Source organism: Mytilus edulis, chromosome 4, assembly GCF_963676685.1.
Source record: "Mytilus edulis chromosome 4, xbMytEdul2.2, whole genome shotgun sequence".
NCBI classification, from domain to species: domain Eukaryota; kingdom Metazoa; phylum Mollusca; class Bivalvia; order Mytilida; family Mytilidae; genus Mytilus; species Mytilus edulis.
The window spans coordinates 38,430,923-38,443,271 of record NC_092347.1 but is presented as its reverse complement, the minus strand read 5'-3'; positions in this window follow the sequence as shown (position 1 = coordinate 38,443,271).

Genomic DNA, 12,349 nt, shown 5'->3' with positions numbered 1-12,349 from the left:
TCCTATTTTCCAAACTAAAAGGCAAATTGAAAGAGTTGGTATTACTTTGTTTCATCAAAAAGAATGGAGAACGTAGATTCAAAGTATCTTGTCTTGGGGAGGGATAAATCCTATTTTCCAAACTAAAAGGCAAATTGAAAGAGTTGGTATTACTTTGTTTCATCAAAAAGAATGGAGAACGTAGATTCAAAGTATCTTGTCTTGGGGAGGGATAAATCCTATTTTCCAAACTAAAAGGCAAATTGAAAGAGTTGGTATTACTTTGTTTCATCAAAAAGAATGGAGAACGTAGATTCAAAGTATCTTGTCTTGGGGAGGGATAAATCCTATTTTCCAAACTAAAAGGCAAATTGAAAGAGTTGGTATTACTTTGTTTCATCAAAAAGAATGGAGAACGTAGATTCAAAGTATCTTGTCTTGGGGAGGGATAAATCCTATTTTCCAAACTAAAAGGCAAATTGAAAGAGTTGGTATTACTTTGTTTCATCAAAAAGAATGGAGAACGTAGATTCAAAGTATCTTGTCTTGGGGAGGGATAAATCCTATTTTCCAAACTAAAAGGCAAATTGAAAGAGTTGGTATTACTTTGTTTCATCAAAAAGAATGGAGAACGTAGATTCAAAGTATCTTGTCTTGGGGAGGGATAAATCTTATTTTCCAAACTAAAAGGCAAATTGAAAGAGTTGGTATTACTTTGTTTCATCAAGAAGAATGGAGAACGTAGATTCAAAGTATCTTGTCTTGGGGAGGGATAAATCCTATTTTGTAAAGAATATCACTCTGATTGAAAAAAAAATTCTCTGAATCCGACATAATCAAGATGCTTGATTACTTGATTGACAATATTTTTTGTTACATTTGGAGGACGTGTTTTTCAACAGACTGACGGAATTCCAATGGGAACCAACTGTGTCCGACTTGTTTCTTTATTATTATGAGGCTGACTTCATACAGGAACTTCTTAGGAAGAAAGATTAGAAGTTAGCAACATCCTTTAACTTTACGTTCCGCTAAATAAATGATGTTCTCTCACAAAATTATACAAAATTTGGTTACTATGTTAAACGAATCTATCCCATCGAACTGTAGAGAAGGATACTACAGATACAGTAAGTCTGTCTCATATCTTGACTTATATATAGAAATTGGCAATGAGGGTCGGTTGAAAACAAAACTTTACGACAAAATAGATGATTTCAGCATCCCAATTGTGAACTTTCCATTTTTATGTAGCAATATTCCAGCAACGCCTCTATACGGAGTATATATCTCCCAATTGATACAATATTCCCGGGCTTGTATTTCCTATCATGATTTCATTGATAGAGGATTGCTGCTCACAAGGAAGCTATAAAACCAAGAGTTCGAAATTGTGAAGTTGAAATCATCCCTTTCTTAAATTTACCGACGCCATCACGAGTTGATTGACCGTTATGGAATAACCGTTTGACAGATGATATCGGATATGTTACTTATGTCGTAACTACAATACACTTCCCTTTTCACGATTGCGACCTAGATTTGTAACATAAGCAACACGACGGGTGCCACATGAGGAGCAGGATCCGCTTACCCTTCCGGAGCACCTGAGATCACCCCCAGTTTTTGGTGGGGTTCGTGTTGCTTAGTCGTTGGTTTTCTGTGTTTCGTCTTCTGTACTATTATTTGTCTGTGTGTCTTTTAATTTTTAGCCATGGTGTAAACAGTTTATTTTCAATCTATGAGTTTGACTGTCCCTCTAGAATCTTTCGTCCCTCTTTCAGCTGTATTTGGCAAAACTTTAAGAAGTTTTGGTACTCAATGCTCTTCGACTTCGTACTTTATTTGGCCTTTCGAACATTTTTTGATTCGAGCATCACTAATGAGTCTTTTGAAGACAAAACGCGCGTCTGGCGTAAATATAAAAGTTCAGTCCTGGTATCTATAATGAGTTTATTTAATTGCACCAATGCTAAGACAGTTTGAAACTTTACATGAAAAAAACCCAGATTGGCTCGCTGTTAAAGAATACAATGGGAACAACAATGTTATCAGTCTTAACGCTTACAAGATAGATACAATTGAGAATGGAAATGGGGAATGTGTCAAAGAGACTTTAACCTAACCAAAGAGCAAATGTGTCTTCACCACTGTGAGAAAATTCTTCTCCTGGAGACGGGTTTTCAGCTGGCACCTTAACAAAAATTTGTACCAGCTTAGTGAAAATTAACGTCTCACAAATCTCCAAAAACATATTTAAAAATGAACTAAAATTAAAAAACATACAATTTGAAAACAAACAAAGGCCAGAGACTTCTGACTTGGGACAGTCGCAAAAATGCGCCAAAACATAGTTTGCTTTGTAGAACAGTTGTACATCTGACTGAGATATTCACGTAGAAATCATTTGATTATCTTTAATTGTTCACAAGTAAATTACTTTCAATTATTATTTATTGAATATAGTGTAAAGAGATTGTCTGACAAGCTAACGAATCAGGAGAAGGCTAGAGACCGAAACGCCTTTAGCAAATAGTTTATTGCAACTATGATGACAACTGGTAAAATTTATAAGCTTCTAGTAGTACCTTCAAGTTTTGTCAATGCAATCGCATATTTAAAGTCACATGTACTGCCATTATATATGTCTTGAAGGCATGGAATAATATTACATGTTCTACTATCAACATATCGCGTATGTCTTCAAGGTTTTATATAAATGTGCTACAGGAGGGCTCATTCTCCAGTCTAATTTATAAATTTGTCATAACATTGTCTGCTTTGAGATATGGCTTGGTATTTGTCCCAGAATGAGATGGTCTTCTTATTCATTTTTTAAAAATATCTTTCAAACCACACCCGACTAGAATGATCAAAATCTGAAGTATGATATGTTATTTAATTGAATATCGGGACTAATATAGATAAATTTATATATGTAAATATAGACTGTAGTCTAGTTCGATCAAAATGAAACAGCATAACCCCAAATCGACATTAGTATAGAATACATTCACCTCCAACCAAATATAGCATTACAACTAATGTGCATTTTGAGCCCATTAAAAAATTTTATAACCCTAAGTCGACTGGAAGTCTACAACCCTATCAAAATGTATACCAATTAGTATTGACCATTAGGTTAAAATTCAATTTAAAAGCCATATCACTGTATAGCTGTAGTTGAATATCAGAATTGTGGTTGAAAAGCTTTTTGTTTTATTCAATAATTAAAGTAATTTACACCAAATGAACGCGACAAAGGTATTAATCTTTTGATCCCATATTTGGTCTATAAACAATGCACCCGTCTGGTGTGTCTAAATATGATCTTACTGATTATTAATTAGTCCTATTGCTCTCTGAATTTTTATGCGATCATGGTGGCAAATACCTTTGCGGTACATTAGTAATAGATCCTTTATCACATGTTGCTCATTAGTTAAAATGACATGTCCATTTTAGCTACAAAGAAAACGGGATGATATCAACAAAGTAAAGTGATGATATCTGTATTTTCACTACAAAGGAGGTAATATATATGGCGAAGATATCTAGTGATACTGTTCCTTTGTGTTTTCGTCAAGATGAGAACATTAAACAGACATGTTCAACAAATGTTGATACTTTTCTTTGTGATTTCGACAAGACGAGAAAATTAAAGAGACATGTTCATCAAAGTTGATTATCGAAAATTGAAGGGCTATGTGAAAATAAAGCGTAAATCTTTTGTCCGTGTTCATTTGTTTGACAACATTTGAACAGTGGAAGTTTATGGTATCTAAGATATGATCAATGAATGCAGTCTGACGTGGAAAATGACACTTATTTATGACTCGTCCTTCTTTTTAAATGTAACAATTTACGCATTTGAAAAAAATACGGGTATGAGATTTAAGTATGTTTTATTTGTCTCGAAACACAAAACTTAAATTGTATTGTTATACAATTATGAACACTACATACAACCTGTCGATACTTATATGTTGGTAACGAACAAGGTCGTGGTTTTCTCAGACTGTTATGCAATTTTCGTCTTGGTGGGTTTATTGTGGGTGTTTCAGCAAAAGTTATGGTATAATTTACGAAACATCACAAAACTATCCAAAAGATATGAAATATCTATAACAACGCGGATGGGTATTTGATAACCTATTAGAATTTAGTTTTGGCAATCATTCATGGTTTATTGGTTGATGCAGTTGAACTGTCTTGGAACTTTTGGCTCTGAGTAGCAACACGTAATCCTGGATCGTTTATACTTCGTGCTTTTTGTCTTTTTATGCCTCGTGCTGATCGGATGGCTCTAGCTTTTCGTCTGTTTTACATCTTGTTCGTGTTTTGTGCTGCTTATCACCACGTTCTATGGTTAGGATAGGTTTGAGCGCTCACAAAGATGTTTAAACACGCTTTATTCCTAATGTTGCTGTCCCGAATCTGGACACTGTAATGCAGTCATGGACGTAGGGAGATGTCTGTCATATTTATGTTTCGTTCATTTTGTCATATCATAGTCTTTTACGATTATAAAGTTTGAGTCTGACTGATAGTTGTCTCAATGACATACACACAACTTCTCTTTATTTCTAATGCTCGACTTTTTAATTGACAATATATTTGTTGAATTTGGAGGTTTGGTCTTTCAACAGGTTATTGGAATCCCAATGGGTACCAATTACGCTCCTCTACTTGCAGATTTTTTTTTGTATTCCTATGAAGCAGAATTTATCCAAGGGATTGTACAAAAAGGAAAAAAGAAATTAGCCCAGTCTTTTAATTTCACCTTTCGGTATATTGATGATGTAATGTCTCTTAATAATAATAGATTCAGTGATCACTTGCATTTAATATATCCGAGTGAACTTGAAATTAAAGATACTACCGACACAGATAAATCTGCTTCATATTTAGACCTTTTTCTCAACATGACTACTGATGGTAGTTTAAATACCAAAATTTATGACAAACGCGATGATTTTAATTTTCCAATAGTCAACTTTCCATTTCTGTGAAGCAACATCCCAACGGCACCAGCATATGGAGTATATGTGTCTCAATTGATACGTTACTCTAGAGCTAGCTCAAAGTACGTTGATTTTGTTGAACGAGGAATACTGCTTTCTCAAAAGTTGCTAAGACAGGGCTATGAATCAATCAAACTAAGGTCATCACTCAAGAAACTTTACGGTCGCCATCATGAGCTGATTGGCCATTATGACAAAAGTGTGTCAAAAATCATATCTGATATTCTTCCTCAGTCATAACCTTCCATCTTTACCGAACTGAACAAAGAAATAACACTACGGGTGCCGTATACGGTGCAGGAAATGCTAACCCTTCCGGAGCACCTGATTTCACTCCCGATTTTAAGTGGAGTTCGTGTTGTTTCTTATTTATTATTTGTAATTGTTGATGTAAATGTCTTTTGGTTTTATGAGTCTTTGTTGACTTCTTGGTTTTGATTGTTATTGTCTTCTAATGTTGATACTTTTATTACTAGATAGTCTTTTACAAATAATTAATCTGATCTAATGTGATTCCCTTGAAGCTTACTTTCTGGTGGTTTGATACCCTTTTATTTTGAGTTTTAATTATTTCTTTTCAAAGATGTATTTGTTGTTGTCTCTTTGACATATTCATCATATCCATTCTCAATTTTATGTACTGTTCAATATCCAGTTTTTGTTGATAATTTTGAATACAATGCACCTAGATTGTTTTCTTTGTACGAGGTGCAATAGTTATACCAATCATTCTAAGTAATTGTTATAAGGCTGTCTAAAGTGCCAGAAAGAAGATGTAAGAGGAAATTTTAATTATAATTATGAATTGGTATATGTGCAGTTGGTTTCTGTATACGTGAAGTAAAAAAACTCGTTTAAGTGTTCACTAGCAAATGCAGTATATTATTAATGATAATAACCACCATGGCTAGACATCCACTTTATGTAAGAATATTTGTAAGCATAAAACTAGGAAAGTGATAAGTTACAGGCATTTATATGTAGTACAAAAATAAGCTTGACCTCTGGCCTTTGTTAGTCTTGTATTTTTTTAATTTTAGTTTCTTGTGTACAATTCTGAAATTAGTATGGCGTTCATTATCACTGAACTAGTATATATTTGTTTAGGGGTCAGCTCAAGGACGCCTCCGGGTGCGGGAATGTCTCGCTACATTGAAGACCTGTTAGTGACCTTCTGCTGTTGTTTTTTCTATGGTCGGGTTGTTGTCTCTTTGACACATTCCCCATTTCAATTCTCAATTTTATTGAATTGCTTTGAATTTTGTCCAGAACTGTTATCGCTACTTACACATTATGAATATTTTTCATTGTTGAGGGCTGTTACAGTTATTTACACTTGTTTTAAATATCTAATTGATTTGGTCTCTGATAAAAAGTAATCTCATAGGCAATCACATTCAATCTGTCTTTTTCATAAAGTAATAGTGTATTTTATTATTGGCAGCAGTATACCGCTGTTCAAAAGGCATAAATCGATCGAGAGAAAACAAATCCGAGTTACAAACCAAAACAGAGGGTACATATCAACTATAAGAGGAAAACAACGAAATAACAGAACACAGAATTGAAACAAAAAACAAACAACAGTTATAATCACATATAACTTTTTTTAAAAAGGTTATCATAAAAGTACCATTTGGGAGATAAATAAAACTGTATATCAGTATATAAATATCCATATAAACTACATGCTAGGTTCACTTGCACTCTTATCAAAAATAGGATTAAAATGATACATTACCAAATTTTATCAAAATCAGGTCAAACTATGCTAGAATTGAAACGGATTACAAAAGAGGGGCGAAAGATACTAGAGGGACAGTCAAACTCATAGATCGAATATAAACTGACAACGCCATGGCTAAATTAAAACTACGACAAAAAGAAAAAAAAATGAACACAATGTACAACACAGAAAACTAAAGACTATATAAGAGGTGCTCGGAAAGCATGTAAGCCCTGTCGTTTAACTTAAAATTGCGAACCGATGAAGATACATATTACTATTACAATCGTAATACAAATTCCACCAGGCCAGAAAGAACAAAAGTCAACATAAAAAACAAATGTTATAAAAAAACTGAGACTTTAGAACAGGAGTGAAATTATTGTAAGGGTGTAAATGTGACGCGGCGCAGCTCCTTATCTTGACTCAAAACTCATGAGAGACTAACACGAATCCTCTCGTTTGATACAAGTGGTACTTATCACATGCCGCCTATCAATCTAAGTAGTATTTCATTTAATGTCATTTTAATGTTATATTTAACATTGCCATAAAAGCGGGGGGGGGGGGGGGGGGGGGGGTTGGCTAGCCACAAAACCAGGTTTAACCCACCATTTTGTTCTTAAAATGTCATGTTCAAAGTCAGAAAAATAGCCATTGTTATTATAGTTCGTTTCTGTGTGCGTTTCATTTTAATGTTAGGTTTCGGTTGTGTCGTAGTTCTCCTCTTATATTTGATGTGTTTCCCTAAGTTTTAGTTTGTAACCCACATTTGTTTTTTTCTCAATCGATTTATGAATTTCGAACAACGGTATACAACTGTTGCCTTTATTATTCATAAACATATCAAGAAAAATCTTTTAATTTCAATACAACTTGTAAAGTTTTCTTACAATTATTATCATTCTTAGCCCGATTTTTAGTATGAATATCACCACACGCAACAATAAATTTATATAAAACAAGACGATACAAGGAACAAAATGGTAATGAACTCCAACACAGAGGTCTATTGTTGTAGAAAGTCATCCCCATATTTATGTTTAGTGCTATGAACCACTTTTACCTATACGTCATTCCCAGTTTACAAATCGAACTATCCGGTACATGAATAGTAAGATCTAGATTGTGAACGGGAAAACCACTGGTATACGAAACGCGAGTCTGGCGTAAATACAAAATTAAATCCTGATATCTTTGAAGAGTTTATTTACAACTACTGGGTCGATGCCACTGCTGGTGGAGTTTTAATACCCCGAGGGTATCACCAGCCCAGTAGTCAGCACTTGTTTGTTGAAATGAATTATCTTTGATATGGTCATATTTATAAGATAACTATTTACAAAACCTTTGATTTTTTTAAATAATAAGGCGTTTCTACCACAGTAATAGATTACCTTAGCTGTATTTGACAAAACTTTTAGGAATTTTGGTCCTCAATGTTCTTCAAATTCGTACTTTATTTGGCCTTTTAAACTTTTTTAAATTCGAGCGTCACTGATGAGTCTTTTGTAGACGAAACGCGCGTCTGGCGTAAATACAAAATTAAATCTTGGTATTTATGATGAGTTTATATACATTATACAAATCATATTAAAGTACACTACATATATTGTTGCTTTTAAAATAATAATTTATAAAAATGCTTTTAAAATCATAATTTATAAAAATGCTTTTAAAATAATAATTTATAAAAATGCTTTTAAAATAATAAACAGAAGAAATTACTTTACTTGACATTAATAATCCTAATGATAGCCATCTTTCAAATTTTAGCACGAATACAATTTCAAAAGAGTGTCTGATTGCATTTTGATGTGGAACGTTGTGTTGTAAAATATTATAGCTTTCATGTGCAATACGTTTTTCTTTCTGTATTAAACTTCAGACAGGAATAAAAATCAAAAAGCAAGCTACACATTTAACTAAAGCTTACAGGTGCGTAGCAACCCGTACGCAATAACGCAGTTGCGTACACATCGAAAATCTCACAAAAATAAAAATATGGTAAATCTAGTAAGAATTTAACTAAAGTAATGAAGTTAATAAAAAAAAAAAACCAAAAAAAAAAACAAATATGTTAATGATCACTTTGTAGCTATATTCCGTTCCGAAAACTAGTCTTCCCTTTTCATTTACGAAATCAGCGTCGTGATTCTGATGCGGATACAAACAATTTAAAATGGCTTTAAGTCCTCCGGGTGTCAAAACACAATTGTCACGTCACATCTTCTATGCCTCCTTACCCTGACATCTTTTCTGAAGATTCCAAAATAACTGATGAAATAAAATATGACATTCTTAAGAGACCATGGACATCAATTCATTCTTATGAAACTGGACATGTATCTACCTTTCGTCGATCATTTGATAGCAGAGTTGAATACAAGATTTCTGACAGCAGAGCCACGTTATGTCGCACAAAAGTTAATCCCACAATCATTGACCAACTTACTTTAGCTGTTGGGGACATAATCTTTAATGAAATGCAGATGATGCCCATGTTACAAAAGACGAATTTCGAGATCGAAATTCGGAGATGGTTAACAAAATGGACTGGATATTTTGATAACAATCCTAACAAGCTACAGGAAACATTAAATGTTATAAACCAAGGATACCCGGGAATCTTTCAGATACTTAATGTATTTGCATGTATGCCGGTCTCGACGGCATCGCGGGCAGAACGGTTCTTTAGTACCATGAGAAGAGTAAAGACCTAGTTGAGAAATACAATGAAAACGAATCGTTTATCTGAACTCGGTCTTTTGAACATATACTAAGAAAACAAAATTAAAACAGACACGGTTTTGGACATCTTTAGTAGAAAAAAGAAAGGAAATGGGCATTGATTTTTCAGAATTATCTTTGAGAGAAAAAAAAAAGCTGAAAAACACTGCTTGTTCACTCATAAAATAAAACATAAATTTATATGTGTCTGATTCGAATTTTTATTTATGTATTATCTCAATAAGAAAAATACCATTTAAGTTGTACAGTGTTGGCTTAGAAATTAGTTTGTTTTCTATATGTAAAGTGGGTTCAGCATGATTAAGTAACAAATAAAATATACCTAATCAAGCCATTTTAACCCACTACACATAAGAAAAGAAAAAACAAATTGTTAAGCCCAACAGTACGGGTTTCTTTGTTTTTTCTGATTATTTATTTCCAAAGTTGACTTGTTTCTCCTGAAAGTAAGATTTCTGTGAGGTCATTTTAAGTCATCGGAAATTGCGAGAATGCAGGATTTTGCACCATTTACCCCCAGACCCCCGGCCGTATGACTACCTTCTCCGGCATTGCGTACACATCAAAATTGCCTAGCTACGCCCCTGGCTTATAGGACATAACGACGCTATTTCATTTTTTATGCTGACTTGCCAGTTCAAAGTTAAACGGTTACATATGAACTATAGTACAAATTGTTCTAAATTAATACATTTTAACAATTACGTGGAATCATCTGGATACATTCATAAGCAATTATATCACTTTTTTCAGAAGACATAGTTAATTTAAAAAATGTTCAAGTCAAACTAAGATGATCATTTATGTATCAGATAGTACAAATGATCAAATGCATTTCTGTTTGGTTTAAATTTTATGTAATTGAAGAAAGGCGTTCCTGTAAGGAAATGAGTTAATATTTCCTTACTATTAATAAAAGCATAACATGAACAATTTATTTAGAAATGTATTTTTTTCTAGAAAGATCTAGAAAACTCTTGATATCTTATAAAAACTAAAGATACAACACCAAAGAGAAAGTTTTATCAAAAACGATTATAGTAACTCTATTTAGGACCTTCAATTGTTCGTTTTGAGGCTTGTCGTGTAATTTTCCAAACTTATAACATAAATCAATAAAGAAAACTTTTCTATTACAAAAGATCTATTTAATAAAGAGAATCTGACGTAACAAATAAGTAAATCTCTTGGAGATAAAATAAAATATACACACATTTAAACCATTTCGGACCATAAAATTTACATAGCGAATAGATTTAAACTATGTAATTTCATCAAGAGACAATTTGAAAAATATGTTTTCAGAGAAAATATAGGTTAGGTTTAGTATGACTTTCGGGCAAGAAACATATTCTCATACAATTATAATAAAAAATGTGGATTTTACCACTACATCGAGGGTGATAGGATATTTAACCACAGCCTCGCGATTTAAATCTTTAAAATTTAACTGTCGAGAATCGAAGAAGATGGGTTTCTGGTAATAAAGTGTTTATATTTTCTTTTTTCATGCCATTACAAAAGGAAATTCAAAGAAAACAAGAAAATTCGACTTCATAATCGGATTTTAACCAATGAAGAACTGAGATTAAACGAAACACATGTTGATTAAAAAAATTAATACAATGGGCGCAGAAAGGGATAAAATGACGAAGAATTAGAGACACAAATATTTACGTCAATAGCACAGCAATCCTAAGACAAAATATACTAAATGATATAGTGACGACAATCTTTAACCAAAGACAGATGTATAAACATCCTAAACAACGCTCTAAACAAACGAATCAAAATATCATATAGATCTCTATGAACGTGAGTTCCGATGGATCTGTATTTCTATCAGTTTGAGCTCTGAATCGTCTAGGGTTTATAAAAGTTTTAAACTGAAAATACGTCACAGATTGCGAAAACTAACGATTCGGCAAAAACATACCCTACCACCTTACTACATGCGTAATGAAGACTTAAAGGAGGTTCAGAATAACAACAGTTCCAGCTCTTCTAGTGACACCTGTCGGTCAATTATTGTGATGAGAAATTTCACAATAGCGGTATGGTCAATGTTTCATACTAATATCATTATAAAACAAATCCATACACTCCATCGTTCAACGACACACGACCAACTGTGATAAAAAAAAATCGGATTCAGGAAGACAATGCATAGATGTTTTGTTATTGCAAGAAAGAAGACAAGATTGCGGGCTAACGAGAATAGACACACCTAAGAACCGAGAACGTTAACTTAAGCTTTGGGTAAACATAAACCCAACGAATGAGTGATTTAAGGTTAGAGTGGGATTTCAACTCCCACTTCCCACTACTACCAATTCCTCCCTCCTATTTCCACTTCCCTAACCCTTTATTCCAAGACGAAAACGGGTCAAATTGTCTTCAGCATATCCCTATTTTAACATCCTTTCATACCTCTGTCATTTTTGATTGTTAAAAACGCTTTAACAGTCGCGAGGTAGGGGGAGGAACTATTAATCCCATTGTCAAGTGATACCTATCGTATTGTACAATGACTAAATTACCGTATATTTTCACTGATTTTGAGCAATATCAGACAAGAAGGACTTAATGCACCTTTTATAGGGGAATATTTCAATTAAAAAAAACGGTAAATTTATAATATTTAAACAATTTATTAAGATTAGCAAATGTTTAACTGTTTGTCAAAAGAAAGGTAACCCAATTATTTCAATTATATTTTAAATATCAGAGATGCTTTTTATTTTAAATCGCAACAAATACATTGTATTTACAGTAACATTATTTTAAATTCAATTCTTTAATATATTTCACATATATTAATTTGCAACAGCATTAAACACAATCAAATTTGAATTAAAAAAAAATACAA